This window comes from Equus przewalskii, chromosome 9 (genome assembly GCF_037783145.1).
Source record: "Equus przewalskii isolate Varuska chromosome 9, EquPr2, whole genome shotgun sequence".
NCBI lineage: Eukaryota > Metazoa > Chordata > Mammalia > Perissodactyla > Equidae > Equus > Equus przewalskii.
This window is the reverse complement of record NC_091839.1, coordinates 63,738,760-63,758,161: the sequence shown is the minus strand read 5'-3', so window position 1 is coordinate 63,758,161 and position 19,402 is coordinate 63,738,760.

Here is a 19,402-nt window from a genome sequence, read left to right as displayed (position 1 = left end):
CATTTCTGTATTGTCTAACTCAACGATAGGCACCTAATTGATTCTCAAAAACTATTTCAAGTTAAAAAGTGAGTGAATAAATATCTCACATTGACCACTCTTTTTGAGCAAGATATTGGGTATTTAAGCATCCAGAATGATTTTGGTCCGGCTACTGTACCTTTATTGCAGGTAAATTGGCTGATATCCTTTTTGTTCCACCATCCACAACAACATCAACTAATATTTTATGCTCTTTCACTTTATGATCTGAAAGATAGTGATTAAATCACTAAGAAAATATATTTAATTGTATTATACATGCCAAGTTCTCCCAGGTCTATATTAGACTAAAAAGATGAAGTTTAAATTTTGTTGATAGAAAATATGTAAATGTATAAAATAATTAGAAACTAAGGCTATATATACATAATAATATAATGCTAAATTATGTAGTATAAACAAAAAAAGTCACAAGAATTTTGAAATGCGCATGATCAATTTTTTCACAAGTTGTGAAAGCTTCATGGTGGAAGGTTGTGGTCTGTATCAATAAGACCTGGTCTGGTTAGAAGAGAAAGAATAACATTACCTTCCAGTGGAGTAACATGAGCAAAGTTCTAACAATGGTAATGACCATGGCTCTTGGAGGTGTAGTGGACTGACTACTAAGGTGAATAGTAATGGATGGGGAGACATGGATAATATGTTTGAAAGAGATAACATAGAACTGCATTCTACAACATTCTGACTGAGGAAAGCTCTGTGGTTTGGATTATATTTAATAGATTAACATAGTTGGAAGTAGAGTCAGAAAACTTGCCTTATGCTCCATGAGTATTTACTAATTTACCTTGTGTTAAGCTCCATTTTTTATTTGCTAACTCACCTTGGTTAGTGAAATGGATTCCACTAGCTGTAACTGATGACAATAAGAATTCCTACTAATACTAACACTAATGGCATGAAAGTGTATTGTTGCAGCTTATTTCTTTTCTCACTTTTACAGAAGAGGTAACAGAAAATCACAGAGGTTAGTTAGCATCCTGGAAGTGGTAGAATACTTTATATACCGATATATACCATACCACTCGTAGTGTAGGTACTTGAACATGTGTAGGTACTTGATGAATGTGGTAAGGATGGAACATTGATCTTGAAGTAGCATTGACATAGGAACCGAGTAACTGCCCATAGGTTGCTGGAGTTAGAAAAATGGCTCTCCCTAAAGGTAAGCTGCCTCCCGCATGAAGCCTTCCTTGTTTTCCCCTGCTGGAAGTCATATCTTCATCCTCTGAGTCCCCAATATTTTCACTTGCTGTTTTGCATTATAGATATTTAAATGCATAAATTTATTTAATATCTTCTCTGTATTTAAAAGACACTGGCTTGCCACATTAGTTTGTACAATATTTTAGTGTATGTATGTTTATGTGTCATAGCCCCAAGTTGACTATAAGCTCCTAGAAGCAAGGAATATATCTCTTGAATATTTTCACCATCTCTTTCAAATATATTAAACGTATTTGTTGAATTATTATGAGAAAATAAAAACAGAGTGACATGGTGTGATAGGCATTTAGAACAGGAGCTTTTGAATCAGGTAGATCTGAATTCAAATTCTGACTCTAGCTGGCTGACCTTAGAAAACTTAGTCTCTTAGAATGTTAGTTTCCCCGGGTATAACGTGGTAATGGTAATGAGGATGGTGACAATTGGCGATGATGGATAAGATTTATGGAGTGCTTACTATTTCTGGATCAGTGTATTTACACAAACCTAGATTGTATAGCCTACTACATAGGTAGACCACATGGTGCTAATCTTATGGGACTACTGCTCTGTATGCAGTCCATCGATGACTAAAACGTCATTATGTCGTGCATGACTGTATTAAGTATGTGCTATTATTTTTAAAAGTGCTGCCTAGATGAGTGGTTCTGAGAATCAAATGAATAATGGGGAATATCTGGCATACAGGAAACATTCAATATAGGGAGTTACTACTAGTTGGCAGTCTGTTTTAGGATTGTGGTAGTATCAGTAGAGAATAAAGTACAAATTTGAGTTACATTTCAAAAAAGAATTGTCAAAACTGGGTTAGAGTTTGGATATATGCAATAACACATAGGATATAATGACAATTTAAAAGACCTTGATGTTTAGGGGCTGGCCCCGTGGCCGAGTGGTTAAGTTCGCGCACTCCGCTGCAGGCGGCCCAGTGTTTCGTTGGTTCGAATCCTGGGCGTGGACATGGCACTGCTCATCAGACCACGCTGAGGCAGCGTCCCACATGCCACAACTAGAAGGACCCACAACAAAGAATATACAACTATGTACCGGGGGGCTTTGGGGAGAAAAAGGAAAAAAATAAAATCTCTAAAAAAAAAAAAAGACCTTGATGTATATCTAATATTAAAATGCTGCTTTCGATGGGTCTGATCAATGCTAAGTTATCCTAAGGATGAGTTGATATCAATTAATAAAAGAAATTTTATAATAACAACCTAGACAGCAAACGATTTTCAGGGTGCTTACTGTGGCACAAGTCATTTACTATTACTGGCAATAATCCTAGGGGTTCAAGGTTAGAGCCTAGGTGTGTCTCTTGTTATCAAGACATAAATTTAAATATCCCTTGAGCATTGGTTAAAAAGCATTTCCTTAGTGAAAATATTGAACATATTAAAACGATTTTGGCTTAAATAATTTGAAGATAAAAAATGGAAAAAAAATCCTTATCTTCCAAACTTTTATCTTCAGATTTCCCCCCCCCCCAATCAGTAATCGTGTTTAACACCATCACTGCAAGATGCCACACTGCCATCATGTCAAGCGACAGTCGATGGAGCCATCATCAGGCTACACAGCTCCTGGCTGCCTAATAATTCCAAAACAGTCCTGAAATTATTTTCATCACAGGAACAATGTGCTCCTGAAGACCGGACTGCCGTGGAATTAGAGCCAATTACAGTCAACACCACCACCAAACTGAAATTTGCTGTGGAAAAAAAAGCTTCAAATGTAATTTAGCTGACTCTTAGTGTTCCAAATAACGTACGGAATTTTTTCTTAAATCACTGATAAAATGCAGACCATTCTCAGCAGATTTTACTGAAGTGAGCTTAGTAATAATATAAAGCTGAAATTCTATAGCATTAAGTAGTAACACTCCTTAGAATATGCACAGAGAAGAAGAAAGGCACTTTGAAATGGAAAAGATTTTCATTGCTAAAAAATCTCAGTTTTTACTATTTAATTTTAAAACGTATATTCCAAAGTTAATATCGTTTGAAATACTTGCTTCACTGGCAGTTAAAATTTTTTCTTAATACTGAAGGTTACATGAAATTCTATTAAGGATGCATTTACTTAAAGAAAACAAGGAAATAACAGTTTAAATAAATTTTTAAAAATCAGAAAATAAATGGGATTAACTTAGCGTATGAGATGAATTAAAAGTGGTTTAAAAATGAGCAAGGCAATGAAGTTGCCACCATCCTGGTTGTAAGATTTGTATTTCCCAATATGAATAGATTTAAAAGACTTGATAAATGTAAAAATGTGAAAAATACTTTTGACTTTTCCAAAAAATACTTTAACTTTCTAGAGGATTTCACTATTTCTAGATAGTAAGTGCCATATACTAAAGACCTGATACTTGTAATACATATGTAAAAGCATAATATAAGAGCTATAAATAAGTGGTTCATTTGCAGAATAGAGCCTTTCTTTCTGAATCTTATGCTTTCTCAATGGTTCAAAACACCTTATTTATTTATTTTTTTTGGTGAGGAAGATTGACCCTGAGCTAACATCTGTTGTCAGTCTTCCTCTATTCTCTATGTGGCTGACTGTCACAGTGTGGCTGATGAGCGATGTGTGTCTGCGCCTGGGAACCAAACCCACAAACCTGGGCCAGCAAAGCAGAGCGTGCAGAACTTAACCACTATGTCACAGGGCCAGCCCCTAAAACACCTTATTTTTTAAAGCTAATTAGCTTCCAAGAAATTTGGAGCCCACATTTGTGTTATTGTTTTGTTTTTGTATCTTTGTGTATTGGTCTGGTTTATTATTCACATATGAAGAAAACAAAAACTATTTTTTTCTCCAGAAAAACTACTCAACATGATTTTGAATGTAATAACAGACTAAAATATAAGGCTTTCTAAATCCAAGTGAATTCAAATTTGTCTCTAACTTTGGAAGACACTTTCTTTTTGTTATTAGGAATTTTTTTTGGTATCTGGTGAAATATTGTACCTTAGTCTTTGAATGATGAATCTAACATTCCTCTGGAAGACATTCCATTGAGTATTGGTTAATTAAGATATGAGTACTATAATATATATCTCATCTTTTCATTGTTAAGGTGTTTTGTGTACTGTATGGTGAGAATTGTTGGCTAGATAGTTAAACAATTGTGGTTCATTGTGTATGTAGAAAATTGTAGGACTTCTTCATCTATTCATCCATGATTTGCAAATGCACAATGAAATGATACAGCATTCAGCACCTCCTCCTAAACCCTTGAGGGTCTTCCTTGCTTCTCCAAGGATTCTACCTTGGTGATTTGGTGACTCTGAATTCTTGCCCTATAAAACACTGAAGTGTTACCACCCACTCTGCCCTCAGTCAGTCTCCTGGTCAGTTCTACTGTTGGACCTCCACAATGAGACTTAAAGAGAGCCATTGATTTTTGTATTCACTTATATATATTTGAAAACAAAACTATGAGAACCCTAATGAAACTAAAATAGCATAGTGCATGAAAAGAAAGCTAGAGTAACAATAAGGATAGGAGTGTTCAGATGATAAACTAGTTTTGAGCTAACCAGAGATTCCTATCCATCCCTTTCTTTGTACTTTTGATGGATTTATTATCAATATTGCTGCCAGCATCTCATCCCAGAGAATGTCTCCCATTGGATGTGTGTCCGTGTCACATAAAAATAAGAAAAAAAAAAAAAAAGACCTCTTTCAATTCCCTAATTAAGTAAATGCCATCGATTCATTCCACTAGCATGACTTGAGACTCTTCTACAAACCGGCACAACACTGGCCCCTGGAGCAGAAACACAGAAGAATAAAATAAGGTCCTAAACTGGAGTGATTTCTTTCTTCCTCAAAACAGAACCAAATATTCCCAACAAATATGACCTGTCATACAGACATAGCATCTTTGATTGTTAGAGTTCCAGAAGTTCTTCCCTTGTGGTGTAACACATTCTAAATAACATGTGATACATATTATAGACATTATTATATATTACATATAATATATATTATAGACACTAAATGCAAAAGCTCTACTGGAAGTTGATGATTTGGGTTTTGTGTTTCATTCTGTTATATTAATGGGATAAATATTAATATTAGTTCTCAGTTAATTTATAAGAAAATATCAGAAAAATTAGAATGTCACCTTCTGGTGAAGTAGCCTCAAAACAAAAGAGGTTCAGAAATTTTGTGTCCCTTACGTCAGTCCTTTGAAGAACGCTGTCCGCTGCTGTAAAGGAACACACTGCGTTTGGGAGGATGCAGTTATTGTGTTCGTTTTCTTTGCTAAGGAGTTGAAATGAGAATCCCTCTGGGGATCCTGTTTGAGATAGTGTGATGATAAATTGTTTTGCTTTTTTTTGTAGAGAAAAATGATAAATCAGTGACTTCCCACGCTTGGCTATACTTCATTGACACAAAGAATCTTAAATCAATATGCAAACCAAAGTTTCTTTTGTACCAACTGTGAATAAAATTAATGATTGTATTTGGGCTTTTGGTATGCAGAGATTGCCTAATTCCTTCTAATTTTTGTAGTCGTGTTTGCACCCAGTATTAATAAAGAGCAGTAGCAACTATTCTTGAATTAATTGCGGACATCTTCAAATGCATATTCAGATGGTCTCATAAGAACATTTTTTTTATTGCTACTGTTTGGAGAAAAGATAATTCACTAATGTATCTCTACCTTATGCACTCGAGGCCATTAATGTAATCAATTTATCACATATATAAAGAGAAATTAATGAGTATATTACAGACTAAGTCTCAGTGAACTTGTATTCTTCAAATGTAGTATGTTCTTCTCAATTCTGAGAATAGCCTCAACTCCGAGAACATTTTTAAAGATATATTTATATGTATATATTCAATATTCAGGTGGCTCGTGCTCATGATAAAGACAAATTATATCGAAGGATTTCAGATGAATAAACGAACACATTTGCTACGTTGGATGCTCAGTCCTATATCCTCAAATAGCCAATAGTCTTAGTATGTCCATCAAGAAATTCTCCATGGTAAAACAGGTGTATGTGTATATTTTTAAAAATTGATGAAAAAGTATATTTACATCATTTTATATTTTGCTTTTCCCATAAAATATCTCTTGCTATTCTTTTCTATACATGTATATTTCAAGATTCTTGGCATTATGTTTAAATGTTTGTTTAACATTTTGTCAAATATATATACCATGATTTTTTAAAGATTAATGTAATCATGAATATTAAAGTTAATTCTGAACTTTTTAGATGAAAAGTTTTCCATTAGAAACAATACTAAAAGCCACATGCCTATTCATATATTTCATGTGCACATGTAATTGTTATTCTGTAGGATTAATTCTAACAAGTGAAAGGCTGGGGAAAGGGTTTGCACATTTCTGATTTTTATAGATATTACCAAAGGATGCTTCTAAAACATGTATGACGATATCTATTTCTCCATATTTTCACCATGACTATTAATCTTTGCTGATCTGATAGGTAAAAATAATTTCTCATTATTCTTTCAGTTTGAGGGTGACTCATAGATATGTCCCACCACTAGTACTGACCACAAGTTCAGAAGGATAATCCAAACAAGCTACAATAACATTGATGCGATATCATGCTGGTTTAGCTTTCATAGATGGATCCTGGATGGACAATACAGCACACACAGCATCTTCATTTTTCTGCAGCTCCCATGCGCAGACTCCATAAAGTCCCCATAACACAGGTGCTACACGCAGCTTTCTTATCTCCACACCCCGACTCTTCAGCCACACGTGGAGCATTCATCTCCTAAGGGTGAGATCAAGGTAGTTTGCCTTGCCCCAGAAGCTGTAAACTTGGTTTCTGCCGTGTTTTTTACGTAATAATCACACAGGCCCAGAACCACCATAGGGAATCGTAGCTTTCTCAGCTGTGATTCAGATCAGGGGCTTCCTGGTGAAATTCGACTCCTAGTGCTTCACATCCCACGTTTATCTTCACTCTGCAGGTTCAAAAGCAACATTACCGTGTGAAGGCAGATCCAAGGTCGCCCTCCCAGCTAGTTCTAGGTCTGTCAGGGGACAAGTTTAATCTTTGACTCAGACTTATGACTTATTTCCTTCTGTTGTTGTTGGTTTCCTCTCTCCCCAGACTGCCTTCATAGATTTGACATTTGCTTTTGGATTTGTAGATTGTTTATTTACCGATTGTTCTTTGTGTATTAGGAAATTAGTCTTTTGTTTTTTATTTGTCTTAAAAAAATGTATTATTTGGCTTTTATAATTTGGAATTAGATGATTTTTCCCCACACAAATATTTTTAAAGCATTTTCTTTATGGATTCTGGCTATTATATCTTGCATACATTAACCATCTATTTTTTGTATTTAAATATTTGTCCACTTAAGAATTTCTTTGGTGTAAAATGTTGCACAGCTTAAAGTTTTTTTCTTTTCTTTTTTACAGTTGGATAGCATATTATCCCAATATCATTTATTAAATAATTCATTTCCACACTGCTTTAAAATGCCTTCTTTATCATTTACCAAATTATCAAGGCACTTATGACTTTATCCAATTTCACTGATTTATCCTTCTCTTTCTACAGCTTTACCAAACTGTTTTAATTACTCTAGTCTTTCCATACATTTTAATATCTGCTGGGTCATTATGCTCAAATTATTCCTCTTTATGACATTTTAACAGGTTATTTTTGCATGATAATTTTTCCACATGTATCAAAATCAATTTTTCACATTGCAAATAAAACTGTTATTTTTACTCTGATAAAGTTACATTTATAGATTAATTTGGGGGTAAATGACATCTTTATGATATTGCCCCTAAGAATGTGGTTTACTTTTTTCATTTATTGATTGTTTTCTGTGTACCTTAGAACAGTTTTTAATGTGCAGATAAATTTCTATATATTTTTGGTAAGCCTATTTTCAGAACGTATCTTTTCGTCCAGTGTATTTTCTCATTTACTATATTTGAACATCAAAATATTAATATTCTATCACTATTGCAATCAATCAACCATCTTACTGCGTTATCTTTTTTTTGTTTTTTTGAGGAAGATTAGCCCTGAGCTACCATCTGCTGCCAACCCTCCTCTTTTTGCTGAGGAAGACTGGCCCTGAGCTAACATCCATGCCCATCTTCCTCTACTTTATATGTGGGACGCCTGCCACAGCATGGCTTGACAAATGGTGCATAGGTCTACACCCGGGATCTGAACCAGTGAACCCTGGGCCACTGAAGCAGAACCTAACCAGTGCATCACTGGGCCGACCCCTGCATTATCTTATGTTTAATATCATTTCCATTGTTTCTTAGAATTTCAAGGTACCTGATAACACCTGGAAATTATGCAAATCATAACACTTTTTCTTGTCAGAATGTTCATGACAATATCAAGTCATACTGAGCATCCTTATCTTTTTCCTGACCTTAATGGAAATGTCACTTGTTTTTTAATTAATTATAATGCTATTTTATTATTATAATTATTTAAATCAAGAATGAATATTAAATTAGTTTCTATATATACATGGAAAACCAATCATTTCATATTGTTTCCACATCTACTTGCATAGAGATAAAGAAATGATTCTCGCATTGCTCTTGTCTTTTCCTGGAATCTGCAATTATTTGTGTTCTGGACTGAATGTTTGTATCCCTCTCAAATTCATCTGTTGAAACCTCACCCCTTAATTGATGGTGTTAGGAGGTAGTCCTTTGTGAGGGGGTTAGGGTTAGATGAGGTCATGAGGATGGAGCCCTCCACAGTGGGATTAGTGCCCTTATAAGAGTCACAAGAGAGCCTGCTTTCTCTCTCTGCTCTCTGCCAGGTGGAGATACACGGAGAAGTCAGCAGCCTGCAACCTGTAGAGAGCTCTCACCAGAATCTGACTTTGCTTCCAGGCTTCAGAGCAGTGACAGTCTCTGTTGTTCATAATCCACCCTGTTCACAGTATTTTGTTATAGCTGCTCAGGCTGACTAAGACAATTTGCAAATAGGTCATTCTAATTTTGTGTATTTCTGCATCCCCTGTTTTTCAACAAATTGTTAGATAGTTTTAAATTTCTTATGGTTTCTCTTTTTCGAAGCATCTGCTCTTGCATTTGTAGTTTTTCTTTTTCCTGTTCTCTAAATCATTAATTTCTACTTTTATTTTGGGAATTCCACTTTTCCAACTGTCTTAGGTATACTAATGTTTTGTTCCTTTTCAAGTTTCTTTACTTGGTACTTAAACTATCTGCATTCTTTATCATCTGAAAATTGAAGTATTGGTTTCTTCTGCTAGTATATAGTGTTTTCTCAAAAAACTTTAAAAAATTGTTCTACAGTTTCCGTCTTGATTCTTCTTAGCAGAAGAATGTTTCAAAAGAGAGATATTAAATTTTCAGAGAGTTTGAAACTGCTCTTTGTTCGGAAAATATGGTATATATCTGAAAGTTGAGAATGTTATTGAATTTGCTTTGTGTATTAGGATGTGGTCAATTATACTATCATTTATTTATTTCTAAAATATCAATTATGCTTAAGAAATGTTCTAAGGCACAGTATTTTTTTCTATTATTGGGGTATGGAGTTTGATATTCATCAAATCTTCTCAACTTTGGTGCTATTGAAATTTTGGGCCAGATAATTCTTTACTGGAGGAGATGGGAACTGTCCTGTGCATTGTAAAATGTTTAGAAGCATCCCTGGTCTCTACCCACTAGACGGCAGTACCTGATATTTAAAGCTGACTAATACTAATATTGGATGCCTTGTTTTCTTTTCTTCTATTAACCTGATATATTTTTACCAATTTGCTCATCTCATACTTTTAGATCACATAGATCTATTTTTTGCATGTAGCACATAGTTGTGTCTTTTACAAGTCAATTTGACAGTTTTTAAAAATATGTTAATTAAAACCATTGAAAGTTACCACGAGAGGTCTTTCTGGTACAATGGGGATATTCTATATTTTGATAGAGATGTAGGTTATAGGGGCATATGCAATTTTCAAAATTCATAGAACTATATATTAAATACCTATGCTTTTTTTTAAGTATACCTATTTTTGGTGAGGAAGATTGGCCCTGAGCTAACATCTGTTGCTGCTCTTCCTTCTCTTTTTTTCTCTCCAAAGCCACAGTACATGGTTGTATATCCAAGTTGTAAATCATTCTAGTTCTTCTAGAACTAGCCACCACAGCATGGCTTGATGAGCTGTGTGTAGGTTGGTGCCCATGATCAGAACCTGCGAACCTCAGGCTGCCAAAGCAGAGCAAGTGAACTTAACCACTGAGCCACGGGCTGACCCCTACATGAACATTTTTGTATGTAGATTATTGCATTTGGAAAAATCACTATAAGTGACACAATTTTCTACTGGTCAAAACTCTTAATGCTTTAAAATGCTTTAAAATTTTACATCTATGTCTCCTTTTGTATAACAGTTTTTTCAACAGTCATTTTCTTTAATATCTGTTTGCATAGGCATTTGTTAATATGCTTCTCAGGAGTTAAAAACTCAGCCTTTTTATTTAATAAAACTATTGAACCAGAATATTTCTGATAGAAAAGTTATTACAGTCATAGAAACATCTGAAAGGAAAGTGAAAGAAAATGTGTTAGAAACAGGAGAACAACGATTTCTTTTAATAAAAACATCAATAGCACATTATTAAGGTGGCAGACTTTTAATGAAGAAAAAAGAGCAGTACAATTAGCTGTAATCATGAGATAATGTTGAAAGCATTTAATGAATTTTTTAAAAAGCTATTGCATTAGAGATATCTACAATCTATTTTTCTTTCTTTTTACTTTTTAAAATAATATCATTTCTGTACTCTAATTGTACTGGGTTTTAAAAATATGTAGAATTCCAACCTAGCAAACAAAACATTTAAAAAAGTATAGCAAACAACTAAACCCACCAGAATGTTAGACTTTTAACACTATAATGTGTATAAAGTCTCTTGTGATTAAAACATAAAGATTTTATATCATTAACCAGATGGCTTCTTATGGTGTTTATTTCTGGTGTATGCTTAGATTTGAACATTCTAACACAATACAATATTTTTCCCTCTGATGCCAAACCTCTTAATCTCAGGTCCGTGACTGATGTCCAGTAGAAGCCAATCACTGAGATACCAGTGCTTAGAGATAGAAAAAGGTTTGTTCTAATTGGCCAAAATGAGAAGGCAGGAGAGCAGGTTCTCTCAGATCCGACTTAACAAAAGAAGAAGGCAGGGGTTCTTTATAGGGCTAAGAGGCTTGAGAGGTGGAGTTTTGAGGAAACAAAGGGAAAGTCCATGTTTCTTTCACTCCTGATAAGCCCTTGAGCAACCAGACATCTTGGCATCAGCTGCAGCTGGGTTCTGATCATCCGATGGTCATTAACTTCCTTAAAACCATTGTTTTTCTTCTGCAAAACAAGCTCATAAACCATTGTGACCATTGAGTCAACCCTCTGGTTAGACAAGAAAACAGCAAATTAGCAAGTTAAAATTATGCGTGGGCTATAAAGCAAACATTTGGGCTCAACAAATACACCTGACACGGAATGGGTTATTTATCTAGGGTTGAGATGGGTACTAACTTCTTTTCAACTGTGGCTGTGCTGGGAACAATGTCAAAGGGTAACCATGTTCTTAGAGAACACTTACAGTAAACTTCAGGTACCTGGGTTCACCTCTCCAATAGATTAATACTTTTAAGAGAACAAGAAATAAATTTTAGTGAAAAAAACCATTGCAGAACAGGATAGGTTATATATGGAGAGTTTTGATACTTTTTGGTGTGTAAGACATTGAATAGGCTGTAATAATTTAGAATATTTCTGCACATGGTTATTTTTTGATTTTTGTCTCTTCTAAACTTCATTTGGAGACTGTATTTTTCTCTTGTAGCTTTTATCAAAAACAGTTATTTTCCAAATTGTTAACAGGAGATGACATTGACAATACAGAAAGAAAGAATGTGGATCAATATGCTTGATATTTCTGTTGCAGGGCCCATGGAGTTCTTGAAATTAAGTATTGCGATTTAAGATTCCAAACACCTAGCAGTGTTTGGAGACCAACTCTTTAAAAAAGTTAAGCTTTATCTCATTAGCAGCCATATAAGTACTTAGAGGCTTGCACACAAGTAGAATTTGTTTTATGAATCATATTTGATGATGTTTGCACATATATAAGAAAAAAATGTTCTCTGTAGAAAATAGAGAGCATTAGAATTCAAGGCATTCTCTTTTATTTTCTTCATATTTAAAAAAATATTATTAACCTTTTAAAAAAATCATTCGCATTGTTTCAGTTGTTTTAAATTATTGAAGTGTATTAAGCTATAAATAGGTGGCGTTTTCTGCTGAAAAGTGCTAATGGGAGAGAAAACATTCCTCAAGACTAAGTTGCACAAAAAAAATCCTGTACTTTATGTTGCTCAAGATGGAGGGTCTGATGCTGCTTTCTATTATAATGCACTGATGCTTAACCACAAATACATATCCTAGAGATTTTGGTGCTCATACTTGGGTTTTGATTGGGGAGAATGAACTGGTAATAAAACCAAGTATATTGCTGATGCCTAAAACACAGTTAGGGAGCATGAAAAATATTCTGGCTTGATAATTTTATGAAATAAAAAAGTTAGGTTTCTATTGACTAGAAGAGCTTAGTAACACAGTCCTATGCAAATAGGTCCTAAACAAAATGACTATTTAGAAGTGTAGGTGTTGAGATTAATTGCATTAGTAAAGTTGCTCAGCATATCATTACTGCTAGCCTCAAACTTTGTCCTTATTTTTAAAGAATCAACTTAGGGAGAGTCCTGGAAATACGTAAGCCAAATATTAATGATAGTAGTGAGGGGTGGAAGGATCGAAAAAAAGATGGAGGCCTTTTTTCTTTATACCTTCTATTTTTCCGATATGCACCTAGGTTAAGCAGCTTTCTTCTCCTATTTGCAACTAAAAACTCAATGAATATATATACCATGGAGAAGTTATTTTGAGATGATCCTTCTAAGCCATCTAGCTCCTTGATTGCAGTACAAGCTTTTTTTAGGGAAGAAAACATGCCATAAACAACTTTATATTTCCAGTTCAGCGCAGCTCCTGTCACAAAGTTGTAACCCATAAATGTTGATTTATTTCATGCATGTGTGTTTCCATGCAGGAAACTAACAACTCCTCCCCCCCCACCACCCACATTCACCCACCCACCCACACACACACACACATATCTCTTTTCTAAAAGACCAGATAGACATTGGTAACCTGTGGTGTGATGGCTATTGGACATGATCATTCCTTCACCTGGCCGGAGTAGTCTGATCAGAGTGTTCTTCAACAGCCTCAGTTCCCTCCTCAAGCTTTTCCTGCCAACCCGTGCCCCAAATTCATCCACATAAACTCGTGGGCAAATTATCATTTGGTTTCTAGGTGCTAATTCTGTCATTTGAAATTCTCTTTCATCCAATTCCCTCTCTGCTTCTCCGCAGTACCTCACTACTTTTCAACACCACTCTCCACCTCTTGCTTGGAACACTGTAATAGCCTGGTCTTTCTGCCTTCAGAGTCTCTTATATTCCAACTCATCATTCACAGAGCAAGCACCACCATAATTTAAAAAATGGATTTAGTAGTATACCTGCCACACCTAATACAAAATATATATGGTTTCCTGTTGCTTACAAGACAAGATTCTGACTGTGCTAAAATGGAGATTTTAAAAATTTAGTGAATATTTATGTTTTAAATCTTTAATTTCCATAGATTGCTCAGTGATGCCTGAAATATGTTAGTTGACTCTTTCATTTTTAGAGTAAAATAATAAACCATCTATTTAAAAAAAGTACTAACCCATTTAGAATCTGTCTTGAGTGTACAGTTGTACTGAGTAAACAAATGTTTCTTGGCATTATGATGATTTTACTATGTTCATATAATCTAAAATATGGGCAGAAAGAGTAATGATATGTCAGATCTCCTTTAAATCTGTTCTCAACAGCAGCACAAACTAAAAAAAGAATCCACACCATTTAAGTGGAAATGCATCAATCATGGAAACGAGCAGGCTGCGGGTCCAGGTCAATACCTTCCAGCCCATTAAACAGAGGGAAGGAAAGCAAGTTTGCTTATGTTCAATACGCCAGAGAGCAGGAGGAATAACAATAACTGCTGATCTCTGGCTACAGCTTGCCAATAGTAACTTGAAAAATTATCAATCATTAATCCATCACAGTCCTAATTATTACTGAACTTCTGCATTAACAGGAAAGGAAATTTAATGAAATAGGTTAAAGAGCTTTAGTTTAAAAAAACCATCTTATTAGATTACTTCTAAAGACCTATCCTGATACTAATGAATCTAGGCATTTAAAAGGAATCCTGTGACAAGTCATAGAAGAAATTACATATTCTAAATTCAACTCATTCCCTAAAAACAGAAGGCATCTTATTCTAACATTTATCCATAGTTAAGGTGAAGTAGGAAATTCCAGAGCTTTTCATGTTATTAAATACAAATAGTAGAGGAATGGCTGTTCGTTCTGCTTTCCTTAATTGTGTAAGACCAATGACAACTAGGGGGAACAAAATTCTCATAATAGACAAAGACAGTGTTTGCCATAACAGGAGAAGCAGTTTACTTGAAGAGTCTGGCTGATATAATGAACTCTGAGAGGGAAGCTGGAGTAGTTTAAATAGGAAGCCAGGCTGTTCGGTTGCAAATGCCTATCATATGAAACCTGGTCCATCTGTCATTTTTATCCTTTCCATTTCTCTGGATAGAAATATGGATGATGCTGTGCTTTACTCCATGGCCATGCCAAGGAATGCGTGCAGAGTCAAAGACCCATGAGGACACGAATTAATTTCTTTCTATGCTTCTGAAGTCTTTTAACAATTTTTATCTTATTTTTGCTTTAAATAATTACAAAATCCTTGCAGCGCTTTTTATATTCTTAACACATTAGATTAATGTTTAAAGAATAGATACGGCTAAGGAAGATTGTTTTTTATGTTACGTGTCTTTAATATCAGTGGTTCTTCCAAATTTCCTTTTACAAAATCTGAATGTTTCGAACACATGCAATTTCATTGCTGTTGTTTTCATAAGGATAGCTTTATGATAAAAGAAAGGTAGATTCTGGGACCAGCCTGGTGGCACAGCGGTTAAGTTCACACGTTCCACTTCTCAGCGGCCCGGGGTTCTCTGGTTAGGATCCTGGGTGCGGACATGGCACCACTTGGCAAGCCATGCTGTGGTAGGTGTCCCACATATAAAAAGTAGAGGATGGTGGGCATGAATGTTAGCTCAGGGCCAGTCTTTCTCAGCAAAAAGAGGAGGATTGGCAGCAGTTAGCTCAGGGCTAATCTTCCTCAAAAAAAAAAAAAGAAAAGAATGATAGATTCCTTTTGGTTTTCCTGATTAAAGAATGAAAGCGGCAGGGGAAAAAAAAAGCTGCTCTTCAAGTCAATAGCAGTCAACATCAGTAAAGCAAGTAATGCTTGGAAGCAATATTTAAAGTTGAAGGCAGAACGAAGTAATGGCCATTAGACTGTGGTGCCTAGATGTGCCTTCCCAGTCAATGGCACGTATGGTAGGATATTATATTTGATAATTCAACTAGAGTAGAGCCATCCATTAACCTCTGAAGAATCTATGGCAAGTCCAAGACGTGCTTCACGCAATGTCTCCGTTACTTTTGTTTGTCAAACACTGCAACACAGTGAATATGAATATGTCCTGAACTACTTCTGGTGATTTTTACAGGAAAATATATCTGGAATATTTAAAGATTTTTTAAGAATTAGATTATATCAAAAAGAGATGATGAAAAAACTGCCTTTGGCTGTTTGTGCAAAACATTCCTATCATATTTGGTCACTAAAAAATTTTGCAATCATTCTGTAATACTTCTTTTTTTTGGCCAAAATGATTGATCCAAGACCAGATTGTATTTCCAAAGAGACTGAAATTTTGAAAACAGGTATTGTCTTTAAGATACATTATTATCTTATTTATTTTATGCTTTATTGAAAAGTCAGTGCAAGCAAACTCTCTCTCTTAAATTTAATTGTGTAAACCTTTGGCTGCCTTTTTCTTTTCAGTATGTAACTTCAGTGCATTGTGTTGTTAATGCAATGTTTTTATTTATATGAGGAATGTGAACCTAACCATGTTCTACTTGCCTTAAATTTGCCTTTTTTGTCATGATCTCTTTTGTTTTGCAGCTGAATGAACAGTGGCAAACTCAGAGTTAAGTCAAAACAAAGTATGTCCTATTGTAAAAATAGGCTAGGGAGAGGCATTTAAAAAAAAATGAATAAACTCTCTAGAGAAAAGTGGGAGAAATGAATGGTTAGAAACAAAATATACATATACTTTCTAACGATAAAGAGATTCATTTAGACTTTGATTATGAAAATATTTTGCCAGATGATTTAAATTCTGTGTTTAAAAGAACAATGCTTGTTGCTGAATATATCAGCATGCTGTTCTTTTACTTGTACTCGGCTTAGTGTGTGTACTATTCTTCTCACAAACACTGTCATCAGTTCTTTAGTCTCATTTAATTTTTACTTTTTAAAATGATGCACACAGGTAGTTTTAAAAGTCAAATTATTTTACAAGTTTATGAAGAAATAGAGCAATTCCTGCCCCCTCGCAGTCCCTTTACACCATAGGCTCTTACCTCCTTTAGCCATTTTGGTTTTTAATTTGTTTTTCTGGCAGTGGTGTCCATATTTCCAAATAACAAGCTTATAATAGGGTTCTTCATTTCCTCAAGCTCCGCCTCCATAGTAGTGAATGGCCACACCTTCGGCGTGTGAAGAAGAGGCTCTGAGCCTCTAACTGCTGACTACACAGACTTCCAGCCAGTCCTATTTCTAGCGCCACCTGGACCCCGACTTCAGTAGAATAATTTTGAGTCTTTCTAGGGCTTTCTGGTGGCAGTCAGCTTAGTTCTCCAGCTTCAGCTCCTTTACACCTACGTTTTCAGCTTTCTTCAATCTGCTTAATCAGGCATCGATTGTATACATACTATTCAACTTGCAAACTTTGTGACTGCCAGCTTTGGTCCCTTTGTTCTTGTGAAATTATAAAGTCCCTTATCCTTTTATTTCATGTGTGTGAGGTGTTTTTGAAGACAGCATAGGTACACGAGTTTTATCCTGCCATGTTTGAGTCATTGATTTTTTTCTGTCTATGAGCTCATTAGATATACTTAATTCAAATGGAGGAATATTACAAAAAATGATTTCATATGCAATAGGTCAAATCCTTATGATCTTTTTTGCCTGTAGTTACTTTTAATCAATTAACTTTATTTCAACAATTTATATAGCTCTACACCACTAATTCCTTTCTCATTCACATAACAGCTCTTCTTAGATATGCTTGATAATAACACTGAGTTCTACTAACGGCGTAAAGAAATGCTCATATGACATTTCCAAAATCTACACAAATGTCAGCTCATCAGTCCTTCCTCTAGCCCTGTGGAATAGTTCGTGAGAGGCACCCTTATCTTTGCAGCCTTATGTTTACATTTACAGATAGAATGTCTGAGCTACTGAGGAACTGTGAAATTCCTAGACTCATCCCCGAAATCAGTCGTGGTAATATAAGCAAGTATTTCTGACCTCTATCGTTTACAATAACCATTCTTCACTCAGTTCTTTATAGTTAAATTCATCTACGTACAATGGAATACCTTCCAACATAATCAATCTTCACTCTTTCCCAGAAGTATTTGAGGAAAAATTAAGAAAATTTATACATTGCAAGCAGATCTTATAGACAGCACAAAAATTTCACTTGGAGCAGGGCCTACCCATCTGGTCTATTCTTTTCTCATCAATATTTGTCAAAGATTCAAAATAATGTAGTACTCTCTTGGGCAAACCAGGCACTTGGTTACCGAAGACGTGAAAACCAATGTGCGTGCTGTCTTTCCACTCAACCGTATAATGCAGCACTTTGCCATCTCCATTAAAAGACTGACTTTGTACCATACCATGCATTTTATAATATTTCTATCTAAATGCAGATTTCTACATTCCTTGTGTACCATGTAGTCAGATTTTCCATAAAAATACCAGCAGGAGAGTACATTGAAATTCATTTTGCATATTAAAGAAATCTCTCTCTGAGATTCCTTCTTTTATTTGTTTTATCAACTCAGGCAATAAGCAAGAAAATTAGAGTTTCAGTGATGATGGAAAAGCTATTTATGATTTCATCAGCCTTGCCGCATTTTTCCCCTGCTTAGACAATTTACAGACTCTTAAGAGCAAGCCTGTTTAAAATGTTCCATGGGAAAATGAAATCAGTCTATCTATATCATTCACCCAAATACTGTAGTACTCTATTACTTGGCGACAGCTTCACTTTGAGTAACATGCCCCCTGAATGCTTTTCTTCCCAATATCTACAGCACACATAAAATATGTCCTATAGGGCTATGTTCCACTTGAAAACCTTATTACAGTGCATCATGTTTTCCAGCATATATCTTAGTGGCATGGTTGGGTCAGGAGTGCAGTCAGAGCCTAACGGATAGAAAATAATGTCTCTTCACACTTCTTGCAAAATTTTTAACAGAGAAAGCAAATTTGAAAATGACTGTCACTGGAATGATGGCAAATTTCAACCTCACTAATTATATGCAGTTTGCTGAAGCTTTCTGTATGCCCACAAGCAAGTCAATATGTAAGGAATATACATAATACGTGGAGAAAGAAAGAGCTCATGAAAATACTTCTACACCTGTAAATACAAAATTAAAGTTAAAAAACACCCTACATTTCCCAAATTTATTTTCTAAATTTATTTCCTAAATTTATTTCCTAAATCCATATTACTTTTAAAAAATAATATGTTATAAAAGAAAACCAAGATAGGTTATATATACATACTACATGTATTCACTTACAAATGAGATATGGCATCTGAGGTAAAGCCTCTTATTTAACCGATGGCAGTAACTTAGATTGTTTACACAATTTGAATAAATTTGACCTCATCCAGGTTGGTGACTGTCTAAATCTGAATTGCTGCAGTGACTTTAAATTTATTTATTATTTTATGTGAATTGCTATTTTGCCCTTGTGTAGATAACTGACGTGTATCCACAAAAGCAAATAGTTTTCT